The sequence below is a fragment of the Phacochoerus africanus genome, chromosome X, assembly GCF_016906955.1.
Source record: "Phacochoerus africanus isolate WHEZ1 chromosome X, ROS_Pafr_v1, whole genome shotgun sequence".
In the NCBI taxonomy this organism is placed as follows: Eukaryota; Metazoa; Chordata; class Mammalia; order Artiodactyla; family Suidae; genus Phacochoerus; species Phacochoerus africanus.
The window spans coordinates 95,760,305-95,788,294 of NC_062560.1; the positions used below are offsets into that span (position 1 = coordinate 95,760,305).

General features: G+C 35.9%; 1 long non-coding RNA gene across 1 annotated transcript; it reads right to left on the minus strand.

Moving 5' to 3' along the window:
- Positions 1-405: 405 nt before the first annotated feature.
- On the minus strand, positions 406-27,963 carry LOC125118958 (uncharacterized). The gene is made up of 3 exons (XR_007132947.1): positions 27,726-27,963; positions 20,884-20,981; positions 406-461 (listed from the first exon to the last, which is right to left on the minus strand). It is a non-coding gene; the product is annotated as an uncharacterized LOC125118958 (long non-coding RNA).
- Between the last annotated feature and the right edge of the window lie 27 nt (positions 27,964-27,990).

Genomic DNA, 27,990 nt, shown 5'->3' on the forward strand with positions numbered 1-27,990 from the left:
CTCTTTGTGCAGTGTCTAGAGCAGGGCTTCTCAAGCTTTAATGCACAAAGGAGTCACTTGTGGGTCATGCTAAATACAGATTCTGAATCAGTAGGTCCAGTGTAAGCTAATGATGCTAACATTGCTGGTCCTTAGACCATACTTTGAGTAGCAAGGGTCTAAACCAGGACTGCACAATACAAACATTATATAAGCCACAAAGGTGAGCCACATATGTATTGAAAATGTTCTAGTGGCTACATTAAAAATATAAAAAGAATAGGTGAAATTAATTTTAATAACTTAAACCCAAAATATCAGAAATATTATCATTATATATGACTAACATAAAGATGGATAATAAGATATTTTACACTCCTCTTTTCATTCTAAGCCTTTGAAGCCAGTCTGTATTTTATACTTACAGCATCCCTCAATTCATATTAGCCACATTTCACACTGGCTATCATAGCGGAGCGGCCCTAGAAAAGACAAAAAAAAAAAGAGAGAGCTGTTAAAGAATATATTGGCAACTCCAATCCCATTACAGTGGTGCAACACTCTCTCATACCCCCGTTTTGATGCCTTTCAATATCATATCCCATAGATGAAAGAAAGATCTCATCTGCTGAGAGAAGTAGATGAGGAAATAAATGCATGAGAGCTGGCACTTGATAAACTGGCAAAATTTTACAGGAAAAGAATAAAAATTTAAAAAAAAATAAGAGCAAAGGTATGTATAAGCCTAGAGGTAAAGAGGAAGGTTTTGAGTTTGAATCTTTGTTCTAACACTTACAAATAATACTGTGACTTCCATCCCATTTACTTATCAATGGGAAATTCCTGCCTTACTCTGTTTTCTTGCTCCTCTGTTAGACAACCCTATCCCTATAGCACATGCTCAGTTAGTTGTTTATTTTCTGTATCCAGGTAGGAAAATCCTCTTTTCCCCACCACCCCATATTGCAAAGATGAATTAAACTATTGGGCAGCCATTTTACCTCACTCTCTGGTGTTTATATAAAAAAGTGATAACTAGATTTGAATTCAGAAGAATTATGTTTACTCCTATCTTTTTTTCTATGTTTCCCTAGATATTTAATTTAACCTCTATGAACAACTTTCTTCATTTATATAATAGTGATAACAGTCTTATACATAGTTTTGTTTGCATTAAGTAGAATATGTAAATAAGAATGACCAGCGACTAGTAGATCCTTAATAAATTATTTTGTCACCCTTTAAAAAATGTGTGAGAGCAATTAGTAACTTCGGGAAGTTAGGTCCTAAAAAATTCACCTTAGACCTTTCTGAAACTGAAAGTATCTAAGGATTAAAGGTATATTTCAATTGGTTAGATTTTTCTCAACTTTTCACTTTCTGGAAAGATGGTGTATGTGTATTTACAGTTAGAACTTCAGTGCATAACTGTAAATAATTTAAAAAATAAAATATATTACATGTATTTAAAAGTCTAAAAATAAATGAAATTTTATGTTGTTGAATTTAGGCCTTGTAATAAAGAAGGGGCTGTTATGAGATTGAATTGCCATGTCAACTCTAAGAAACTTGTCCAGGGTCATGGACTACTGAGAGGGGCCTTTAGACCAGAGCTTTCCAATGTAGATGATCCATGGGGCACAGGAAGAAAAACAAGAACTTTTATTTAGATTTTTAATTTTTTTATTTTTACAGGGCTTTATTGAGATATAATTTACATACCATAAAATTCACCTGTTTAAAGTATTAAAGTCAATGGTTTTAGTATATTTGTGCCATCATCACCAGAATCATTTTAGAATATTTTGAATACTCCAAAAACAAACTCCACACCCATTAGCAGTCATCCCCATTACTGCCTCACCCCATCTCCAAACATTTTTTTTTTTTTTTTGCTTTTTAGGGCCACACCCACAGCATATGGAGATTCCCAGGCTAGGGGTCCAATCGGAGCTACAGCTGTGACCTACACCACAGCTGCTCACGGCAATGCCGGATCCTTAATCCACTGAATGAGGCCAGGGATCGAACCTGCAACCTCATGGTTCCTAGTTGATTCATTTCCACTGCACCACAACGGGAACACCCTCCAAACAACCATTTATCTAGCATCTGTCTCCATAGATTTTTCTTATACTGTATATTTCATACACATGAAATCCTGTAATAAGTGGTCTTTTACATAGGTTATTTCACTTAGCATACCGTTTTCAAGGTTCAACTACATTGTAGTATGTATCAGTATTTCATCGGTTTTAATTCCAAAAAATAGTCTCATTGTATGGATATACCATATTTTATTTATCAATCTGCTGATGAAAATTTGGGTTGTTCCTACTTTTTAACTAGTGTGAATAATGCTGCTATGAACATTCATATAGAAGTTCTTATGTAGATATACATTTTCAATTCTCTTGGGTATATAACTAGGAGTGAAATTATGGATCATATGGTAACCCTATGTTTAATATTTTGAGCAACTGCCAGACTTTTTCCATAGCATCACTTTACATCTCTGTCACTAATGTATAATGATTCCATTTTCTCCACATTCTCACCAATACTAGTTAGTTATTTGATTACAGTCACCTAGTTGTGTGCAGTGGTATGACGCTGTGGTTTTGATTTGTATTTCTCTGATAACTAATGATACTGAGGAACTTTTCATGTATTTATTGACTATTTGTCTTCTTTGGAGGGAGGTATATTCAAATCCTTTGCCCATTTTTAAATTGGATAAATTAAATTTTTATTATAAAATTAAAAGTTTAAAAAAGTTTAACTTGTATTTAAAATTTTTTTTTTCTTTTTAGTGGTGCACCCACAGCATATGGAAGTTCCCAGGCTAGGGGTCGAACTGGAGCTGGAGCTGTCAGCCACAGCCACAGCAACGCAGGATCCAAGCCATGTCTACAACCTACACCACAACTCCTGGCAAGGACGGATCCCCAACACACTGAGGGAGGCCAGAGATGGAACTCGAACCATCATGGATGCTAGTCAGGTTTGTTAACCACTGAGCCATGATGGAAACTCCCTAATTTGTCTTTTTATTGCTGCATTGTAAGAGTTCTCTATATATTCTGGATACCCTATATTTATATTTATTTGTATCTTATTTTATAATTTCTAATATTTTAATATGTTTTATAGTAAACACAATAGTACAGTAAGTGTATATTATTTATAACTGAATCTGGGAGAGTGTATGCCAAATATTTTTTACAGTTAGGGTCTTACAATAAAAAGTCTATAGACTACTTCTTTGGATCAAAACTAGTCTTTGCTCCCACTGGTTTGCTATTTGCAAGAAGGGGAAGCTGAGTGTGCTATATCAACTCTTACATCTTTTTTTTTTTTTTGTCTTTTGTTGTTGTTGTTGTTGCTATTTCTTGGGCCATTCCCGCGGCATATGGAGGTTCCCAGGCTAGGGGTTGAATCAGAGCTGTAGCCACCGGCCTACGCCAGAGCCACGGCAACTCGGGATCCGAGCCGCGTCTGCAACCTACACCACAGCTCATGGCAACGCCGGATCGTTAACCCACTGGGCAAGGGCAGGGACCGAACCCGAAACCTCATTGTTCCTAGTCGGATTCGTTAACCACTGCGCCACGACGGGAACTCCAACTCTTACATCTTTTAATCACTGTTCTATTGAACTGTGCTTGGTAAATACAAAGTAATTTAGGTTATGCTAGATAATTAACACTTATAGCTTAGGAAACTCTAAATATGAGAGATGAGGAAGGGTGTCTAAAATGTAAGTGCAACTACATAATGACTGCTCCAGTAAATATCAGCCAAGGTAGACATCACTATCATTTTGATTCCACAGATTAAGAGATGAAGAGCCAAGTTAAGTAACATGGACAAGGTCATACAGCTCATGAATGGTTAAATTAGAATTCGAATTCAAGCCTGACCTCAAAGCCCATTGTTTTCTACGTGACACTGCCTATCAGTTAAATTACAGGTGAGATTTCTGCAATGAGCAGGAAATTAGACTAGATGACCCCCCTTTCCAATTCTGATGTTACATCATTTTGATGTAGAGAAGCATTCAGGGACAATTACCCTTTTGTTTTACTGCCTGTGAATAATATCCAGTACAGTGACATGTATAAGTGGAATTAATCACTGTCTACGATGGTGACATGTCAACCATCACCAAGAGATATATTATAATCACTATTTTTGGAGTGATAATCATTATTTATATTATAGTCAATAAACTTTGTTTATATTATAGAATATGATTTTTTATTTATAATACAAATTATGTTTGTACTTATTCAAAGTAGATTCCATAAAATAAATGTTACATACTTCCCTTCTAATGAGGAACTCATACTCCATATCTAAATGAATGAGAATAGATGCAGCATGAAGATCAATGCATTTCAGCCAACTGACTAATGTTTAAAAATCACCACAGAAATAATTAAGCTATTATGATCAGTATGAATGAAATTTCTTTATCAGTGTCTGGTTAAATCATAACATGTAAGCTTAGCCAATACTCTTAGGGGCTTAGATTATACTGCCACCCAAATTATATCGTGGGCAATAAAATCATTTTATACAGGCAGCAAACTAAAGGAGAGCAAGAGTACATTATTCTTCATGGAATAGAGAAAATATTTGATTTTACCCAATAGCAGAAAAACAGATTTAAAAACACTCCAAATTCAGTGAAGGAAAATCAAGATTATAAAAAGTCAAATGAGTTGTTTTATATACTCAGTATTTTTACTTGTTCCCCATGTACTTACCTTTCCCTTAAACTCCATCATTTTAATGCACTGACTGGTGCATGCCTCCTTTGGCAAAGGTATTGAGAAATGAATAATAATTGATATTCTATAATATATGAGATTTCTGTTGGGAATTGCTTCTTTACAGATGAAGGGTTTTTTTCCATTGAGAGATTTATACCATAATTAGAAAAATGATGATCTAAACCCAGTGGAAAGATTGTACTTTAATTGGTATTCATTTGTGTTAGATAAGCCCAAGGAGAAAACTAGGAATTGCTTTTTATTGAAGTTAAAATATTAACTGTAAAATCAACTAAATCACATTCTCACTTACACATCTGAAATAACTGGTCCATTTAATTACTTTTTCAAAAAGAGCTAGTTATCTGATGCTAACTGAACAATCCTTTAAGACAAAAAATTTTTAAAACCCTTCAGATGATAACATAGGCTCAGGTAAACTTGGAGAGGCAGTAGAATATTTTACGTATACTTAAAGTTACTCTGTTTTAGAAAATCAGACATTTTACAAATATCTCACGATGAAAAAACTTGTTTCCTATTTTGAAGTTTTCTTAGCAGAAAGATTTACCTTAATGTCAGATGAGCCAGGATCAAGGCCTGTTAATGTCAATGATGATTATACCTGAACTTCTCATTTATAAGATAAAAATAATAGCATGTGCTGCCTAGCCATCTCCTAATACTCCATGATAGAATAAAACCACATTTCGAATTAATTCAGATGATATTTACTGAGTATAATTTGCATGGTACCTGGAATTATTAGGGAAGTCAAAGTACCATTCAGTCTGCTTTTCTACATAAATCATTCAAATGTTCTGGAAAACCCAAAACTTCATCATTCAAACTATATCTTCTAAACTATATGTTACACATGAAAAGTAACCAAAAAAAAAAACCCTTTTGTCATAGCATGTTTATTATATAAAAGTATGGTTTTCAATGGTTTTGTCACTGTCAATACTGGATAAAGTTTTATTGACCAAGTGTGTTAATTCCTAGTAAGAACTAGAGCTAATAAAAATGCAAGTTATTTATTCTAGGTCTGAGACATTCCAAATAGCTCAGTAAATGGCAAATACTATTCATATCATAGAGACAATGAAACTATGGTACATTATAGATATATGATTGGGTCCTTGGAAATAATAAAATTTAGCAGAAGAATTTATAATATTTCACATTTATATCATTTTACATAGGACATCATTTACCTCTCTGCTACCCATCCCTGCAATCCTCCCTAAGCAATTTCAACCTCTAGGCTTTCCTGAGTTTTCATATTCACATTTTCAGTCTTTATTCTAATTTCAATGAAGATTTATTGAATATCTACTGTTTGCAAAGCCCTGTGCTAAAGTGCAGATACAAAGGTGAATGAGATATTCTCAATAAGCTTAAATCAATTAAAGAGAAGATCACAACTCCATAATAATATTATCAGAAAGATACAAATAAATATGTGAACATCGAAGAGGAAGAAATCATTTTCACCACAGCAGAATCAGAACAGTATTAGAAAAAGTATCTGAAACTTAGAAATAATGCAAAAAGATCAGGCCACTTATTTTCACTATCTTAAGAAAGGTCATCCAAGGATTATTAGAGTGATGACCAGAAAATGGTTTCTGCAAATATCCAGATAGTAAATATTTCCAGTTTTGTGGGCCATGTAGTCTCACAAGTACTGTACTCTGCCACTGTAACATGAAAGCAGCCATACACCACACGTAAACAAATGAGTAACCAGATTTAACTCACAGGCTGTAATTTGCCAACACATGATCTGGGAGACCAGGATAATTGTCCAACTTGTCCAACTCACTGTTTTCTATTTATTTAAGGTTCCAGATTTAGTGATGTTGTATGTTAACATGTAGATTTTTGTCTTGGCTAAATGCAAATAATTTCTGTCTGTAGACAAATTTTGTAGTCTAATCTAGTAATCTTATATTCCTATCAATACTCTGCTTTTAAAATGGTCTTTGAGCCAGGCATGACACCTGAATGGTTCCTTCATTAATTAATGAGTTAAATAAAATCTTTGACATGTATTCATTGTATATTTGTCAGTGTATTATCATTTTACTTGTTGGAAAATTATACTTTGACAGTTTTGGAGATTCCATAGAGATGCCAAAGTTGACTTACTTGATGGAGACCAAAAACTGCATTGTGGGAGAAATGTGCCTCATAGTCTATTTAAGCTCAAATTCATTTTTCTTGGCTGTCAGAGTGAATCTTAAGCAGCAATATAAGTTGAACTTTGCTTATTCTGTTTTTTGTTGTTGTTGTTGTTGTTGTTGTTTTGCTTTTTAGGGCCACACCTGCGTCATATAGAGGTTCCCAGGCTAGGGGTCGAATCGAATCTACAACTGCCGGCCTATACCACAGCCACAGCAACACCAGATCTGAGCCATATCTGCAACCCACACCACAGCTCATGGCAACACCGGATCCTTAACCCACTGAGCGAGGCCAGGGATCAAACCTGCATCCTCATAGATCCTAGTTGGTTTAGTTAACCACTGAGCCGTGAAGGGAACTCCTTATTCTGTTTTTTATGGGTTTTATTTTCTCTAGTGGTTTTTCTGTTTTTGCTTCTTGTTTGCACATGACAAAATTATTCCCACGTATGGTAGTAATGATTGGGAAATTTTTTTTTTTTTTTTGGTCTTTTTGCTATTTCTTGGGCCGCTTCCGCGGCATATGGAGGTTCCCATGCTAGGGGTCTAATCCGAGCTGTAGCCTCCGGCCTACACCAGAGCCACAGCAACGCGGGATCCGAGCCGCGTCTGCAACCTATACCACAGCTCACGGCAACGCCGGATCCTTAACCCACTGAGCAAGGGCAGGGACCGAACCTGCAACCTCATGGTTCCTAGTCGGATTCGTTACCCACTGCGCCACGACGGGAACTCCGGAATTTATTTTTTATTGTCTGACTGCTTGGTGATTTCTATTGGATGAATGGCGGAAAGTTATTCTCTGCTGGATGAGAAACAGAGAATATGGCCTGCACAGGCTTTTTGTCTGTTTATGAACTCAAATCTATTAAGAACTTTTGGCCATTGTGAGGGAAAACAGCTCTTTCATATCTAGTCCTAAGAGTTTTTGTGTTTGTGTTTACCTGTTGCAGAAGCGGTAGAATTGAAGGTATAAGCTTTCCATATATCTGTGTTTCTAGAATACAAAGACCTATTCATGTGAACATGCAATAGTTTCCTATCTATGAAGAGTAATAATAAATTACATCATATTGTCTCTTTAAGGAGATCAATTATAATTTATTTATAAATATATAAGGACATATAAATCTAATATTCCTATAAATGACAAAATTTTAAATGAACTTCTAATACGTTAAATGGCTATATATTTATAAAAACCTTACAGAAATAGCTAACTCAGAAACATTTTGAGAATTTATGTTTACATAATTAAGAATCCTTAGACAGTTTAGATTTGTTTGATAGTTTAAGTTTTAGCTCTACATCTCTTTCTCAAATGTATATTAAGTGTAATAAAATATACATTTTATTTTTATAAAATTTTGTCTTAGGAAAAGACTATTTACTGTGAATTTCTTAAACTCCTTATTTTAATTTACTTACCAAATAAGTTAATATAATTTCTATATAATTTTTAAGATTGAAAAAATGTAAATTTGTCTTGTACTAAATTTCATCATTATTTGGGCAAACTTTTTACATAAACTGCAATTGTGTTTTGTCGCTAGAACATAATTTTCAAGATTTTTAGCTACATTCAACACTTGGATTATTATCAAACTAAGCTAATTAATGAATAATCTTTGACTGTTAGATGATTTCTGAGTGAAATGGAATACCAAAAAAATAATTACCAAGCCTAATTTCAAACTAACATACATTTGCTTATTTTTTCTGGCTGTGCCCATGGCATGTGTCGAAGTTCCTGGGCCAGGGATCGAACCTGTACCACAGTAACAACCAGCACTGCTGCAGTGACAACTCCAGATCCTTAACCAACTGTACTACAAGGGAAGTCCACATTTGCTCTTTTTCTCTCTTTTTTGGTGGCCCCCACTGCATATGGAGTTCCCGGGTCAGGTATCAGATCTTAGTTGCAGCTGCAAACTATGCCACAGCTGCAGCAATCCTGGATCCTGGATCCTTTGACTCACTATGTAGGGCAGGGGATGGAACGCGAACCCTGGTGCTGCAAAGATGCTGCCAATCCAGTTGTGCTACAGCAGGAACTCCCACATTTGCTTATTTTTTATATGCGACAGAATAGCTATGCTTTTGGCCACGTTAATGATATGTTAATTTTTGGCACTTTTTTTTTTGGCTTTTTGTCTTTTCTGGGGCCACACTCATGGCATACGGAGGTTCCCAGGCTAGGGGTCGAATCGGAGCTGTAGCCACCAGCCTACGCCAGAGCCACAGCAATGCCAGATCTGAGCCGCGTCTTCAACCTATACCACAGCTCACGGCAACACCGGACCCTTCACCCACTGAGTGAGGCCAGGGATCGAACATGCAACCTCATGGATCCTAGTTGGATTTGTTAACCACTGAGCCGTGAATGGGAACTCCAATTTTTGACACTTTAAGATGTAAAAGAGATATGCAGAGCTGTAGAAAGTTATGTACTCATAAATTTTGCTATTCTGCTTCATTCTTGTGTACAACAGTTCTCAATTCCTTACCTCAGTTTTTTTCTGTGAAATGGAAGTTAGTTACTTTTTTTGAAGTTATAATTAATATAAATATACTAGTAACGACAGTAACAGAGAAATAAACCCGGGTATATAAGGTAATGTCTGTAGGGTTTTTTATTTTTTTATTTTTATTTTTTTAAATGATTTTTATTTTTTCCATTATACTTGGTTTACAGTTTGCGGTTCTTTTTTTTTTTTTTTTCCTGTCTTTTTGTCTTTTTAGCACCGCACCCACAGCATATGGAGGTTCCCAGACTAGGCTAGGGGTCTAATCAGAGCTGTAGCCACCGGCCTGCGCCAGAGCCACAGCAATGCCAGATCCGAGCCGTGTCTGCGACCTACACCACAGCTCATGGCAACCCCTGTCTCTGACCCACTGAGCGAGGCCAGGGATCAAAAGTGCAACCTCATGGTTCCTAGTCAGTTTTGTTTCCTCTGCACCATGATGGGAACTCCTGTGATTCTTTTTTAAATCAAGGTAAAAAGAGATTAGTTTTTCTTTAAAGCATCTGATTATTTCAGTCTTTCTGAAATAAAAGGGAACAGCGATAGATGACATTGTAGAAGATTTTCAGAAAGGGAATTTTCTTTTGCCTTGGTTTATTACACTTAATCTAAAAAGAAGCAAGTAAAATGTGTTAAAATTTTGCCAAGGTTTGCTCCAGTTATGATGGGCTTTTTTTTCATAAGAAAAAAGAGTGTGAAATTTTACTGGCAAAATTATAGTAAGGAAAAACTATAACGACTTTATTTCTATTAAAACGATAAACTGCAGAGAGAGACACATAGATCAATGGAACAGAATACAGAACATAGGAATGGATCCCCACAGATATATCCAATAATTTTTGACAAAGGAACAGAAGCAATTCAATGGAGGAAGAATAGCCTTTTCAATAAATGATGCTGGAGAAACCGGATAGCCATTGGCAAAAAAAAAAAGAACCTTGACCTAAACTTTATATGAAAATTAACTCAGATGGATAATGGGCATAAATGCAAAATATAAAACTATAAAACTTATAGAAAAGAACATGGGGAAAAATCTTTGAGGCTTAGGTGGGATTAGGCAAAGTTCTTAGACTTGACACCAAATGGCACAACTGATAAAATGAAAAACTGATAAACTGGACCTCATCAAAATGAAAAGCTTTTGCTTTGTGAAAGATTCTATTTAAGAGGAGAAAAGACAAATTCCAGTCTGAGGGAAAATATGTGCAATTACATACTCAAGATGTATATAGATCTTGCATCTAAAGTATATAAAGATCTCCCAAAACTGAGCATTACAATAAACAATCCAACTAGAAAGCGGACAAATGGCATGCACAGACATTTCACCCAAAAGGATATACATACAGCAAATAAACACATGAAAAGATGTTCAATATCATCAGTCATTAGAGAAATGTGAATTAAAAGTACAATGAGATATCACTACACACTTATCAGAAAGGCTAAAACAAAACACAGTAATAACATCAAATGTTGGTAAGGATATAGAGAAGCTAGATCACTTATACATTGCTGGTAGGCATGTAAAACAGTACAGATACTATGGAAAACAGTTTGGCAGTCCCTCTCAAATCTAAAAATGGACTTAATATATGATCCAGCAATTGTACTCTTGATATTCATCCCAGAGAAATGAAGATTTATTTTCATGTAGGAACTTGTACATGAATGTTCATAGCAGTTTTATTTGTTAATAGTCAAAACCCGGAAACTACCCATGTGCCTTTCAATGGATGCATGGTTAAATAAACTATGGTACAGCAGTTTAAAAAAAAAGTTATTGATACCTGTAAAAACTTGGATGGATCTCAAGGGCATTATCTAAGTGGAAAAAAAAGGCAAAAAAGCTCATATACTGCATGATTCTATTTTTGTAACATTCATGAAATAACATAATTACATAGATGGAGAAGAGATTCATGGTTGCCAGGAATTAGGGGTAGAAGGAGAGGAGAGTGGTATGACATCAATAAAGGAGTCTTATGGTAATGTCTTCACTGCGATCAAGGGTCAACTGCATGTCATAACAACTCTGAATTCTAATTTTGCCTCCTGATGGTTGCTGTCATTATTTTCTTGGTTGTTTACTAACTTGCCTAAACTAAGTTTATGATCTCTGTCTCCACTACAATGTGTGGCTGCTGATGGCTCTGCTAAGATTTTTTCCCCTTGCTTTTATTTTTAAAGACTAGCTTCCTCAGGGTTGCTCCTGTATCTGCATAGCTTAATGTTAAGGTTTTGCTCAAACACCTTCAACCAGAATATGTTCATCATCTGCTGACAAATCTGTGTATGGACTGGGGAATGCATGCAAACTTCAAACTGCCTTGAAATCTGTTCCAGCTTTTACTTTCTGCTGGACTATCTTGCTTCTCATAGGCATGTAGGCCAGGGATGTGTGAGTATGTACACAGGATATGTGGATTACCTATCAAGTCCACTATGGCTGTCTCCCTTCCTGGAATTCATTGTTACATCCCCTGCCAGTTGCTGGTCCATTGCCTGCCCCAAACAGTCCTGCAACCTTAAGCTAGCAGTCCTTCTTATCTGCTTCCCACTGAGATCCGACAATGTTCTAAATCAAGTGAGTTCCTTTCCACAGCAACAGCAGCAGCAGCAAAGCTGCTAGTTTTTATATTACAGTCTGCCTCACTTTGGTTGAACCACCAGGGACAAAGGGAACCAATGGTATAAGTTCCAGTCTGAGTCTTAGGTCCAAGAACCAGAAGCGTCAATATCTGAGGGCAGGAGAAGACGGGACTCAACTCAAGCTGTGCAAATTTCCCCTTACTCCGCTTTTTGGGCTCTCAGTGGATAAGATGGTGTTCATGCATACTGGTGGAGTAGATCTTCTTTACTCATTCTACTGATTCTAATGCTAATCTCTCCCAGAAACACCCTCACAGATACATTCAGAAATGTTTTATCAGCTATCTGTATACCTTTTAGTGCAATCAAGTTGACACAGAAAACTAACCATCACACCTAAGTAAGTACACCATAGACTTGCTCTGTTCTTACCCAAAGTTCAGAATTTCTCAGTTTATTATATCCTTGGATCAATTTCCAGAGTGTTGAAATTGTTGACAACTTGTTCAACTTTTTGGTTGCTAGGTACATAAGGAATAAATAAACTAAACTCAGGAATTTATTTGCTCAAATACAGGTAGATTTCCTTCTCAAGGTCAAAGAAACTCTTCCAACTAAGGGAGACACGAGTCCCTGATAACTATCAATGTGAGATACAATGGTCATACTGACCTGGATATTTTTCTTCTGTTTTACAGTACAGCCTTTCATACAAAGATGAAGAAGGGAACCAATTTAGTAGAAAATGTACATCAGTTTTGGTGTACATTTTGCTGCTGTGATTTGAACTTGGAGCCATGTGAGCAAATCTAGATGGCAGAAAAGGCAAATGCAAGGTGATATGTTTGGGGGATGAGAAAGAGATATTAGGAAAGAAAGAGAGAAAGGAGAGTATGAAAGGAGTCTAATGATCTTTCTGAAGGGCTCTGTATATCCAAATCAATTTTCCAATTATTTCGTAAATCCTTCAAAAGCAAAAACAGTCTGTCATGTGTTCTAAAATGCTTTAATGTACTGTCAGTACTGCACATGTGTTAAATTAAAATAATATTCACTAGCTCCAATGGTCTGGGTAGTACTGAAGGCTAGATTTGTTAGTATTACATGACAATGAAGCCATAATTCCAACTCTGTAATGTAATGTGAGTGTGTCTTCCTCAAGCTAGAAGATGAGGAACTGAGACACTGACACTAACACAATTTCAAACATATAACAGTCAGATTTTCTGACCATTACATGTAAACAACATCTAAAACTAGACATGTTAGAAGCCAAGGATAGATGAGTTGCCAAAATGCTCAGTATTTATCATGTAATGAGGAACAGGATCTAGGTACATCTATATCATTTAAAAAATACTCAGGAGACCTAAATTTGCTAAAAATCATTGAATTGTACTTGAAATGGGTGAATTATATGATATGTAAAATAAACCCCAATAATGTTTAAAATACACAGGACACTGGAAAAAAACATATTTTTCAAACATGGATTTTGAGAAATATACAGATGCAAAATAAAGTCAATTAGAGTCATAAGAAAAGGCAGTCTATTAGGTATTATAGATATCTAATTCTAACAAATGTCTTAAACAGCTTCATTTTAACATAGGTGAAATACTCCACTTTAGAAATAAATTTATTACTTAAATTTAAGATACAATTAGAATTCTAACTATTTAGGAATAAAATTTTCAACGAATCCTTTTTTTTTTCTTTTTCTGGAACTTCTACTATCATAGATATTTTCAGAAATTTGCATGTCTTCTAACCAACACATCAATGGCTTTTGCCTTGACCACAGCTATATTTGCATGGAAAAACACAACAGTATTTGCTAAGTATAAGCAATATCTTCCACCTAATTAGTACCTCAGGGCAGGTTGTTTATAAACAGAAAACAATAAGGGACATGTTAAATATCCCCAGCAGTACTCTCTGCATACTATCAGGTTTAGAAATAAAGAAGACAGTTTGCATTTCAAGCAATAAACCAGCTAGCTATCAGATTGCCATTAGGTACAAGGATCCAACTAGAATAACTTATGATTCATGGGGAGATAATACTGTCTGCAGCTCTATACACTGGAGAAATGAATGTTTCCCTTTAGCTTCAAATAAGAAACATGTGTAGAGGGCAACATGGAAATAGATACTATTATTTCCCTTTTCAATATTCATTTTAAAAGAATGTTACTAAAATATATTACACACTTGATACTAAATAAATTTCAACTTTGCACATCCCCCACCTTCCTACAATCACTGCCAAATGACTACCTAGTATCCATCTACTAGGATCGGTATAGACATCAGCCATTAATCAGGGAGCATTTGGCTCCAGGGACCTATAATGGGTTGCAGAGGATTGCACATCACGCTTCACATGCAGATGAGGTTGCCATCTGGTGGATTTTCTCTAACTAAAAGCTAACAACATTTATAGGTATAAGCAGAGTAATCCTTTTCTAGGTGGGCAAAAGCTGCCACTTTTAGAAAACATCTGGTTTCTTTTAAGATTGATTAAGTATCCATTTTGTGATTTGCACTTAATGGATGTCTGTTTTTTATAACTTAAATATGAGGAAAAAATACCAGGAAAGCAAGTATACAAAAACTTCAGATTTAAAAGGTGAAAAATGTGGGATGGAAAAGGGTATTCCATGCAGATAGTAAGCAAAAGAGAGCAGGGGTGGCTCTACTTATAGGAGATAAAATAGACTTTCAGTCCAAGTCCATCACAAGCTACAAGAAGGTCATTATATAGTGATAAACGGTCAGTTCCAAAATACCAATACAATAGTAGGGGACTTAAATGCTCCACTTCCAACACTGCCTAGATCATCTAGACAGGAAATTAATAACGGAAGAGTGGACCTGAATAACACTATAGACCAAATGGACCTAATAGACATACACAAAACATTCTCCCCAACAGTACCAGAAGACACATTCTTCTCAGGCACACATGGAACATTCTTCAGGATACATCATGTATTGGGCCACAAAGCAAGCCTTAGCAAATTTCAGAAGACTAAAATCTTATCAAGTATCTTTTGCAATCACTAAGGTATAAAATGAGAAATCAACAACAGGAATATAGCCGAAAAATCCACAAATAAGAGGAAATTAAATAACATTCTCATGAACAACCAATGAATCAGAGGGGAAATCAGAAAGTATCTTCAGACAAACAAAAACAAAGCCACAACATACCAAAATTTATGGGATGTAGCAAAAGCAGTTCTAAGAGGAAAGTTTAAAACAATAAATGCCTACATTAAGAAAAAAGAAAGATCTCAAATAAACACCCTAACTTTATACCTCAAGTAAATTAGAAAAAGAACAAACGTAGCCCAAAGTTAATAGAAGTAAGGAAATAATAAAATTAGGGCATGAGTAAATAAAATAGAATGACAATATAAAAAAAAATCAATGAACCTAAGAGTTGGTTTTTTGAAAAGATAAACAAAAGTTACAAATCTTTAACTAGGCTAATCAAGGAAAAAAAGCCAACTTAAAAGGTAATAAAAGTGACTTTTTATTTAGCAAGTTCTTGCTAAACAAAATTTTGTTGCGTTAACATCAAATATGTCTAAAAGTAAAATCTATGACATCGCATGGGTTCTGTTTTAAAAGTTAAAGTGACTTCTGATATTAATCTTTACCTAACAGCTTTACCATGGGGATTCAAAGGCAGATACATGCCAGAAGCATAAATGGTTCCCCCTCTAACTTACTCTAATACAAAATGACTGTTGATTAAGATATCACCACACAACTTTTCTAGTTTTACCCTTCTCTCTTTCTTTTCCCTGATGGAGCTCTCCAAATGTAATTTCCTATGTACTGAAACATAACATCTACCCCTTAGAAGGCATGACAGTCTCTGAAAACAATGTGCTATGAAACCATAGTTACTTGCTCCATTTTTACACATAGGCTAGTTAGTTAACTGAATTCTCCCTCATGGCCATTAGCCAGCCATCTCTCAACTACATTTTATGTATTGATCAGAAAGGAGAATAGGTAAACAAAGAATATGGGCTTTGGAGTTGGATCTGGATTAAAATCCTATCTCTGCTATTTTTATTTTTCCTTTATAACTTTGTTTCGAAGACTCATTCCTCAGCTGTAAGGAAAAGAAGTGGGGGAAATGATACTATAGGGATAGTACTGGGTTGTTGTAGAGATGAGAGCACCTACCAAATATATTTTTAATACAGCCCAATAAATACGAGGGTATTTTTTTGTTTGTTTCCTGTTGTTTGTGTGTGTATGTGTCTGTGTGTCTGTGTTTACTGGAGCTTGTTATGCTCTACTTACACTGTCCTTTTTCATTTCTCTGTTCAAACAAGCAAAGCATCTTTCTCGATGACCTACCCACAGTTTGGTCACTTTACTTAGAAGGCTATTCCCTCAGTCTTCTCCTGGTTGATACCTTAGCTTAAATTCACTTCTGCAGAGAAACTTTCTCTGACTATTGAGTCTAAAGTAGGTCCCCACCCCACCTCACCCTTCCTATTATTCTCCCTTGCATTGCTCAGTTTTTTATTGCACTTCATCACAATTTGTTAAAACATATTTGCATACATGTTTGTGTGTTTTCACTAGACTCTAAAATGTCTAGTGTATCTGTGTGTAGCAGAGGGATGTGTACATAGTAATACTCAATGAATATTTTGAATGAATTTGTTTTTACTATGATCTATCCATGACTCTGATATTTATTCAAAAAAATGCCATGTGATATTCTGTAGTTTTTGCTAAAGTTAGCAAAAATTAAAGAGAATTAAGTAAAACAAAATAAAACAATTCTGACCTTTTTGAAAACTTGAGTTTTTGAAAGGCATTCAAGTCTTGTACAGATGGTGAATAGCCATGAAAAGATGCTCAACATTGCTAATTATTAGACAAATGCAAATCAAAACTACAGTGAGGTACCATCTCACACCAGTCAGAATGGCCATCATTAAAAAGTTCACAAACAGGAGTTCCCGTAGTGGCTCAGCAGAACGAATCTGACGAGCATCCATGAGGACGCAGGTTCAATCCCTGGCCTCACTCAGTGGGTTGAGTATCCAGTGTTGCCATGAGCTGTAGTGTAGGTAGCACATGTGGCTCGGAGCTGGCGTTGCTGTGGCTGTGGTATAGGCTGGCAGCTGTAGCTCCGATTCAACCCCCTAGCCTGGGAACTTCCATATGCCTCAAGTGCGGCCCTAAAAGGCAAAAAAAAAAAAAAAAAAAAAAAAAGCAAAAAAAAATTCACAAACAATAAATGCTGGGGAGGGTGTGGAGAAAAAGAAACGATACTGTTGATGGGAATGTAAGCTGGTGCAGCCGCTATGGAGAACAATATGGAGGATCATCAAAAAACGGTAGAGTTGCCCTATGATCCACCAATGCCACCCCTGGGCATATATCTGGAACAAAACTATAATTTGAAAAGATACATGCACCTCCATGTTCACAGCGGCAGCACTATTTATGATAACCAAGACATGTAAACAATCTAAATGTCCATCAACAGATGAATGGGTAAAGATATGAGAATATATATACGTATACACAAACACACACATACATACACTGGAATACTAATCAGGCATAAAAAAGAATGAAATAATGCCATATGCAGCAACATGGATAGACCTAGAAATTATATTAAGTAAGATAAATCAGAAAGAGAAAGACAAATACCATATTATATGACTTATATGTGGAATCTAAAATATGACACAAATGAATTTACTTACAAAACAGAAACAGACTCAGAGGCATAGAGAACAGACTTGGTTGCCAAGCGGGAGGGGTGTGCGGGAGAGATGGATTGGGAGTTTGGGATTAGCAAATGCAAACTATTATATATAGAATAAACACAAAGGTCCCACTGTATAGCACAGGGAACTATTGTCAATATCCAGTAATAAACCATAAATGGAAAATAATATGAAAAAGAATATATATATATAATATATATATGAGTCACTTTGCTGAATACCAGAAACTAACACAAGTATAATTGTAAGTCAACTATACTTCAATAAAATAAATTAGGGAAAAAAAAAATCCAAGTCTTAACATCTTTTGTATAATCTAAGCACTAGCCCTCTATCATACAACTGATTCTAAGCATTGTCTGGAATTATGTTTTATTCAGTATAGTTTCCTTTACTCAAACATTTTATCATTTGTAGTTAAGCTGATTATGATAATTTTATACAACAGGGGGTTAATTAACCATATCACTAATCCGTACAGGAGGCATATACTCATATAATCAGGATCCCATAAATGTCTTTTCCTTCTTCCAAAAATACTTGATAATAGGATCTATAACAGTCTTATAGCCACAATAAAAGAATTAAATGCTTCCTTTAGGTGACTTGTTCCATACTCAATTGGATTTTACGTAAAGAAAGCATTTCATAGTTTTTGATCTTTGTCTTTGTAGCCTAGGAAGGAATGTGAAGTAAAAACCACAAAGGTTCATTTTAATTATTTATATTATAGAGTAATATTGTAGCTTTGATATGATTTGTAACTTTTTTATAAGCAGCAATTTCATGTACAGATGGGATTTGTAAAATTCTTACAATTTAAGTCTGATAAAAAGAGATCAGGCTTATAATTCGTCTACCACATTGTTTGGCACATTAGAAGTGCTCTATAAAAATTAGTTTTTTTCCCTTGCCTGTGATAATTCAGTGGTACAGCCAACTCTCATTCATTACAGTTAATTAAAACCTCAATTTTATGCTTGTATAGTGGGGTTTTTTTTAACCTAAGCCTAAGACTTTGATGTGATTTATTTGAACTCATTGTTTCTGCTCCTTCGTATTTTCTTCTGTAACCTTTTGAATCTTATTTTATCCGCTCTCTTGTACACTCTTGGGTAAATGAAGTTCTTCATTTTACTCACTAGGATCTTGAAGAAACTAGGAAACCTAGTCTGAATTTTTAAAACATGGTTGAAATAAAAATATCTATTAATAAAACATAGAGGAGGAAAACATCTCCAGCTGGGGCCTTGTAAATTAGACTGACAAAAGACAGATTAACAAGAGAACAACAAACAAAAGTTTATTAATAAGTGCATCAGACATCCACCCAATGTACTCAGTGATGAGTAACTGAAAGGGGTGGTTAGAATCTGACCTCATATAGCAGCTTCAACTAAAAAAATTTCTCAGAGAAGTGACAAGATAAAGGAAAAGGACTTTGAGTTTCTTGGGTGGCAAAGTGGTAGAAGGTAAATATATGGGCAAAGTAAAGGAACCTAAGGGCTAGTTAGTAAAGTTTGTTATACAGATTTCTCTCTTGCTGACTCCAGGCTGATAAGGGTGTAGAGTTTTCTCTGGTGTTTAACTTCTGTCCTTCCAGAAGTACTGGGCTAGGGGAATTCCCTTATAACTACTTTTAGGCAAATAAGAGTAGGGCATAGTTTTTCTCATATCCATTTCTTTTCAAATGCCTTGAGCTGAAAATAATTCTTATGCCAAAGTGCCATATATTCTGCTACTTTTTAAAATTAAACCATTTTCTTTATGGTTCTCCAAAAACTGACTATTACAATATGATTTTAGCCTAAGTTTGACCAATGTAGGCAAGAAATCATTATTTTTGTGTCCCTAAAAGTAAGACAATTACCATCAATAATATTTGGGGAGTTCCCGTCATGGCGCAGTGGTTAACGAATCCGACTAGGAACCATGAGGTTGCGGGTTCGGTCCCTGCCCTTGCTCAGTGGGTTAATGATCCGGCATTGCCATGAGCTGTGGTGTAGGTTGCAGGCGCGGCTCGGATCCCGCGTTGCTGTGGCTTTGGCGTAGGCTGGCGGCTACAGCTCCGATTCGACCCCTAGCCTGGGAACCTCCATATGCCGTGGGAGTGGCCCAAAGAAATAGCAAAAAGACAAAAAAAAAATATATTTGGAATGGGGAGGAGGAAAGGGAGAGTTAAGTTTTGGCAATTGTTCAAAAACACAATGGATGCACAAGTAGAGGTTAAAAACAAATGTTTTACAACACATAACTTCTCAGCTTTGATACAAGTCATTTACTATATTAATAAAGGATATACAGAAACTTTTGATGAATGATGAAAAAAATAAATTTAAACACAATAGTTAGGCAGCTTAAGGATTCTATAATGTGCTATGTTTAAAAGATTAAGAAGAAACATTTCTGGCTTATCGGCCTTTTAAAGTTATAGTGCTGGTATTCCTTAATATATTCCTGTATATATAATACAGATATCATTACTGTAGGCTCATCATTAAAGGATAAGTCAGCACAGTATACCTTGACAAGTATCTGGAGGGTTGGATTCAACTCTTAGCTCTGCTATTATTACTAGCTCTGCTATTATAATCTTGAGAAAAAAAATCACAATCTATTGAAATCTGTTTCACATCCATCAAATAAAAAGAATAGATTTGATGGTTTCTTAATTCTAAAAGTCCACAAACCTCTAATCAGCCTATGAACAAAACCACCTACTGTTGACATAGAAAAGGCACTATGTTTTATTCATCTTTGTATTCGCCATAGTGTCTAGCATGGTACCTAATAATTTAACTCTTCAATAAACATTTATTGAGTATCTTTTATCATTTATTGAGTTCAATATACATTTATTGAGTATCTTGCAGGTTCCAGGGACAGCACTAAATGCTAGGAATTCAGAGATGACTTAGATATCTACTCTTTTAGGGTTTTACAGTTCAGAGGAAGAAAAAAGTATAGGTAATTTAAACATCAATAATTATGACAGAGGTAAGCAAAGAGCCTTATTTGCTCATAATGGACATACCTTACAAGGGTCAGAGAAGGGCTTCCTGAAGAAAACTGCACCTCTGCTGAATCTTGAAGGATTGGCTAACCATACTGATGGGGAGGCAGAGGAAATAGCTAGAGCAGAAACAAAATAAATATAAAAAGAACATGAATAAATTAGTATGGCATGTATTATCACGATTTACTTCTGAATTGTTTAAAAATAAAATAGGAGTTCCCATCCTGGCTCAGTGGTTAATGAATCGAACTAGGAACCATGGGGTTGCGGGTCTGATCCCTGGCCTCGCTCAGTGGTTTAAGGATCCGGTGTTGCTGTGAGCTGTGGTGTAGGTCGCAGATGTGGCTCAGATCCCATGTTGCCGTGGCTCTGGTGTAGGCTGGCAGCTACAGCTCCGATTAGATCCCTAGCCTGGCAACCTCCATATGCCACAGGTGTAGCCCTAGAAACAGCCAAAAAATAAATAAATAAATAAAAATAAAATAGATCCTTAGTTACATAAAACCAATATGAAACCACCCTTATTATCAGGACAACTAATGCTACCTTATTCTCCATATTTCCTTTAGTTTCTCAGCAATAGCTCCATGTTTATTTTTATCTGGGAAAGTATGTATGATATTTTTTCTAAAATGCATGTCAGAAAACCTGGGTTTCATACGTCATTAAAAACTGTGAAAATTTTTAAACGGGAAAAACAAAGGATTACTGGATATCTTACTGAAAGCTTGACATTATCTAGTACATCCTTCCTGGTTATCTGACTCTATAGTGGTCTGAGCCTTACATTGGATTAAGAGTCCCAGACATCCTGCCTCAGTCCACTGGTGCAGTCTGAAAGTTATCTACGTGATGTCAGCTCAGAAGCCTATTTTTAAAGTGGAAAGCATGTGAAGTTCTTGGTATAGTCCTTTTCCCTGAGGCTCTGAGATGGTAATTCTTTGTTAAAGATATAAATTTTTTCCTGAAGTAGAATCTTCAGGTAAGCATTAGAGTAAAAGAAGAACATTAAGAGATTTAATGGCTGTGGTTAATTTATTACTATTGCCAATTCTATTGTTACAGAGATGATTCAAACTCTGTATTGGTGTATAGTATATCTATTTCGTAAGAGTTTTGATAAGGGTTATTCCTGAAGGTAAAACAGTGTTATGGAAGGCACATTTGTCCGGGAGGGAGGGCACTGACAAATTGCCAAGGACTTCCTATAGCATGCAATTTCTGAAATGTTTATATTGATATTTTACCAACATGAACTTAATTTAGGAAACCCTGAATGTCCCTTCTGACCTGACAACTTTTCCCATGTAACTTTACTATAGTAAAATATTAAACAAGCCTAATTATTTCCACTATCTTTTTTTATAAGGTGACAGAGCAAATCCTTGGGATTTCAGAGGCCCTCTGAGAAATCATAGTGATTTTCACGTATAAAAGATTTAGTTTTAGGTATGTAATATATCCGGAAATTTTAAAATTGTGTTTGTTCTACATTTAGGAACTGATTTTAGGAAGACAAAAATAAGAGTTGTTAGAAGAGATTTGTGCACTTAGACTCATGAGTGACAGAGAAACAATGTTTACCTACCTATTTAATCAAACTACAAATAACGCATCAAAAAATACAATGGGCAATACTGTACTGTAGAAATTTGACACTACACTGTAGTGTCAACTATAATGAAAGCTATAATGAAAGAAAATAAAAATCATTATATATATAAAAAAATACAATGGGGAGTTCCCGTCATGGCTCAGCAGAAACGAATCTGACTAGTATCCATGAGGACACAGGTTTGATCCCTGGCCTCGCTAGGTGGGTTAAGGATCCTGTGTTGCCACGAGCTGTGGTGTAGGTCGCAGATGCGGCTCAGATCTGGTGTGGCTGTAGCTGTGGTGTAGGCTGGCAGCTTAGCTCCAATTAGACCCCTAGCCTGGGAACCTCCATATGCTGCAGGTGCAGCCCTAAAAAGACAGCAACAACAAAAAAATACAGTGGAACACTATTATAAGTGAAGAGACAAGTGCTATGGGTATTTTCCCCTTAAATAATCAAGTACATAATAAAGGCAACTTAAACGATAGAAAATTATTCTCGTAAGACAAAGAATCTCTGCTATTTAGGCAGATTACACAAAAGGAAAGAATAATCTTTCATATCCTAGATGGAAGCATTAATTACTAAATAAAGGAAGCAAATCCATCTAAACTGGTGGAGCACTCTAAATATTTTAATATATTTTATATCTTCTCTTCGGGCTCAGGTATTAAAAACCAAGGCAAATAAATTTTACTTTTCTAAGTTTTGTCTTTTTTAATACTCTCTCATATTCTTTTATAGGACCTGTGAGGTCAAAATATTTTTCATAATAATATTAAGATATTAATGTGTTTTTTTGATTCTTATCCTCTCAAATTCATGGAGTTTTTCAGAGGCTATGTGATGTGTGATAATGCAATGGATTAAATGCTGGAGCAGATACAAGGACCCAGCTTTCTTCTATTAGGCCCAGATAGTAAAAGAGATTGGCCAAAATGTGAAACATGCTATTTTTAAGGAAAATTTTTGTTTTGAAAAATATAGTTATATTTCATAAGAAACAGGTCATTTGTGTCAACATGCATCACACTTATCATTGCTACTTTCCAAAGAATCAATAAATATTTTTAAATTTTCTCATCTTTAGTTTTTACTATAGTAAATATCAATAGTTATAACTAACATTATAATCCACATAAAATCTCTGTAAGGGTCTCAATAAGTTTTAGGAGCATAAAGAGTTCTGGAAACAAAAAAGCTGCTTTAGAAAATAAAAACTATTCTTTTCCCTTGAAAAACTAAAGCACATACATTGTTGTAATTCTTTGTCACTATTACTCCTTCAAGACCTTCAGGCACCCATACTAACTGTAACTTTAAACTAAAGTGACTAATTTTTATTTTCAAAGAAAAGTGCAGTCTGGATATTATTGAGAACTGTCCTGCATATATAAGCATGTTAACAGACTAGCAGAATTTAAGAACATACATGACAAAACTTTCCATAGCCACACAAATCCTTTTTATAACTAGCTAAAGTGGCAAAAATGTACAAATTCATTACACAACTCCAAGACATAGCTTCTCTATAGCATTTCAAATAAGGAGTAAAAATATGTAAACTTAGAATTATGATTAGTTTTAATCTCTAAAATACACAAACAACTTATACAACTCAACAGCAAAAAAAACCAACAACCCAACTGAAAAATGGGCAGAAGACCTGAATAGACATTTCTCCAAAAAAGATATACAGATGGCCAACAGGCACATGAAAAAATACTAAATATCACCAATTATTAGAGAAATGCAAATCAAAACTACTATGAGGTACCACCTTACACCTGTCAGAATAGCCAACATTAACAAGCCAACAAATAACAAACACTGGAGAGGGTATGAAGAAAAGGGAACCCTCCTACATTGCTGAGGTGAATGTAAGTTGGTACAACCACTATGGAAAATGGTATGGAGGTTCCTCAGAAAACTAAATATAGAACTACCATAGGACCCAGCAATCCCACTCTTGGACATATATCCAGATAAAACTTTCCTTGAAAAAGATACATTCACCTATATGTTCATTGCAGCACTATTCACAATAGCCAAGACATGGAAACAACCTAAATGTCCATCAATAGATGAATGGATTAAGATGTGGTATATATACACAATGGAATACTACTCAGCCATAAAAAAGAACAAAATAATGCCATTTGCAGCAACATGGGTGGAACTAGAGACTTTCATACTAAGTGAAGTTAAGTCAGAAACAGAAAGCCAAATACCACATGATATCACTTATATCTGGATTCTAATATATGGCACAAATAAAACTTTCCACAGAAAAGAAACTCATGGACTTAGAGGAGAGACTTGTGGTTGCCAAGGGGGAGGGGGAGGGAGTGGGATGGACTGGGAGTCTAGGGTTAATAGGTGTACACTATTGCATTTGGAGTGGATAAGCAATGAGATCCTGCTGTATAGCACAGGGAATTATATCTGGACACTTATGATGGAACATGATGGAGGATAATGTGAGAAAAATAATATATACGTACATATATATGACTGGGTCACTCTGCTGTACAGTAGAAACTGGCAGAACACTGTAAATAAACTATAGTGAAAAAATAAAAATCATAAAATAAAAAAATTTATATTGGGAGTTCCCGTCGTGGCGCAGTGGTTAACGAATCCGACTAGGAACCATGAGGTTGCGGGTTCCATCCCTGCCCTTGCTCAGTGGGTTAATGATCTGGCGTTGCCGTGAGCTGTGGTGTAGGTTGCAGACGCGGCTCGGATCCCGCGTTGCTGTGGCTCTGGCGTAGGCTGGTGGCTACAGCTCGGATTAGACCCCTAGCCTGGGAACCTCCATATGCCACGGGAGCGGCCCAAGAAATAGCAACAACAACAACAACAACAAAAAGACAAAAGACAAAAAAAAATTTATATTGATTAAAAAATAATTATGCTTAAACTAATGTTTCAGTATTCTATTTTACTTAAAAAGTAGCTGTGCAACAATTACACATTAATTAACTCAATTTAATGCCAATACACAATCTTTTTAAAGGTGCTTAAAAGATCTTGGAAATTATCTTCAAGCTGGCTTACTATAAAACATAGTTACTGTTGAAACAAAGTTTGTCAGAATGCTGATTCAACATGACTTTAAAAGAAATTTACATTTTCATAATCAAAAACATTTTTAGGAGTTCCCATTGTGGCTCATTGGGTTAAGAATCTGACTAGTATCCATGAAGATGCCAGTTCGATTCCTGCCCTCAGTCCCTGGCCTCACTCAGTGGGTTAAGGATCTGGCATTGCCCCCAGCTGTGGTGTAGTTTGCAGACAAGGTTTGAATTTGGTGTTGCTGTGGCTGTGGTGAAGGTCGGCAGCTGCAGCTCCGATTTGACCCTTAGCCTGGGCACGTCCATAAGCTGCAGGTGTGGCCTTAAAAAAACCTTTTTTTAGAAGTAACATTAATGTATTTAACTAGTAAGGCTGTATACGTTTAGGAAAATGATACATGATTGTGCATGCTTGTATTATATTTAACACTGCCAAACAGAGAAAAGACTTAATCGCCAGAATTTTCCATCAATTATGTCATCTTGGGTTCTTAAAATGTTTCTGCAAGATGTTTTATTAAAGTCTAGCACTTTAAATGTACTAATGTAACTAAGCAGGGGCTCCTCTGCTTGAGGCATAGAAAGCCAAACTCTGGCAGAGGGTATTTGCAGCAAAGTAAATGTTCATTTGCAAGGCACCAAGCAAAGGAGAGGAATACAGGTCTCAGATCCACTCCTTCTTGGTCTTTTAGTTAGGGATGTTTTAAAGGGGAAGAAGAAGCTGGAATTAATCATTGTCTTGTAACATTCCTTTATCGCGATTTCAGGAGTCAAGAGGTCTCTGGTTTAGGATTCTCTGGCCAGGTGGTCTATGGCTCGAAGGCCTGTGAGCTCATCTTGCCTTGGAGAAACTACCTGAGTTTTTACCTTAATGATGATATCAACAATAGCAATTTTAGTCGTCTGACTCTGGTTGATTAGGGTTCAGCTAGAACAGGATTGAGGTCAGAGGGGACAAGAAAGGAATTGAGATCAGAGGAGACAAGCAAGGGAATAGTTTCCGGGAAGGAGAGATAAATCATTAACCTGGTAAGGAAGCTCAATTTTAGGGGGACTTGGTTCATCAGAAATTCAGTTTTCTTATTTTCTGGGAATTTAAGAATATTCAATTTATATATGTGCTTATTTTCTCTGAGCTAATCAGAACAGTGCTCCTTTAATTTACATCTTTCAGATATGGGAAAAGATATCACATGCAGTCTTTCTAAATTACTGAGTATTTTTGTCTTTATATTCCAATAAACATTCTTTATTCCTCTTATTTTGGGGCAGAAAATATGATTATGTTTGCTTTATTATTTAACCATGATCTATGTTGTTATTATGAAACTGTAGTTTCATTAATTCATGAAATTTGGTATCAAGAAAGAGGCAGCAGTATACCACCCCTCAAAAAGACAATTAGTCAAAATGCAAGATTTAACAGTCCCATTAGAAATATGACTAATAGTTTGTTCTTTTTTTTAGCCTATGTTGTAGGCCTAACTCACTACCAATCCTCTGTTTTGAAAAGAATTTCTTCTCATAGTTTCCCTTCCATGTATAACCAGTCAGGGCAAAGCATAAATATTAGCTAAACTGAGATTTTTAAGTAGGAAATACACAAACCATTAGAATGAGCTAAAGCAGGCAATGATCTTAGCAATGGTGCAAGGAGAAAGAAGGGGAGCCTTCAGAAATCAACTCTCCTGTATTTCACTTCATAAACCTAAGTATATGAGGTATTCAGTCATGCTAATATATAATTTTACATTCATTAGAATGTAAATTTATGGTAATTTTATTATTTAAATGGTTAAATGGATTGGTTCAACGACACAAATGTGGGCTTCAGGGCTTAACGCCTCTATTTTACAAACAATGCTTGCAAATGGCAATTACGGTTTCTCTGCAGTTTCCAAGAGACTTTGTAGGGCTGTGGTTTCTCGAAAACTGCTGTTGAAAGAAGGGCCTAGGCTAATGAGAGATTTTGAAAAGGCACTTCTTTTTTTTCCCGATGCCCTCCACAGACTTGAAGTAAAACGTTATCTTGGCAAAACACGGTAGCCAAAAAAGAATCCCAAACTTCTCTACCATTAAAAGATCTGTGGTACTCGAGCAAGGATGCAAACACAAAGGTGTAAGGCTTCACTACTATTTGTTTTAACCCCCACTTTTGAAAAACAATACATTTGTCAATTGCCCACCTCCTTACTGTGAGGGTCCCGTGAGCTTCTACACGCAAAGGGCTTACAACAGTAGCCTGCACGTAGGCCATTAGCAGTCTTTGGCCCCCTCCCATTCCCGGCAACACAGGCCGGGTTCCCGTTGCCCCCTGGCGGCTGGGGCCGACTTCCGCCTCCCACACCCAGCGCTGCCGCGGCAGCCCGCGTGGCCCTGCTACGTCACATCCGGCCCTTGCGATTCGGGGTTGCGGAACCCGCGCGATGAAGTGCGTGTTTGTTACTGTAG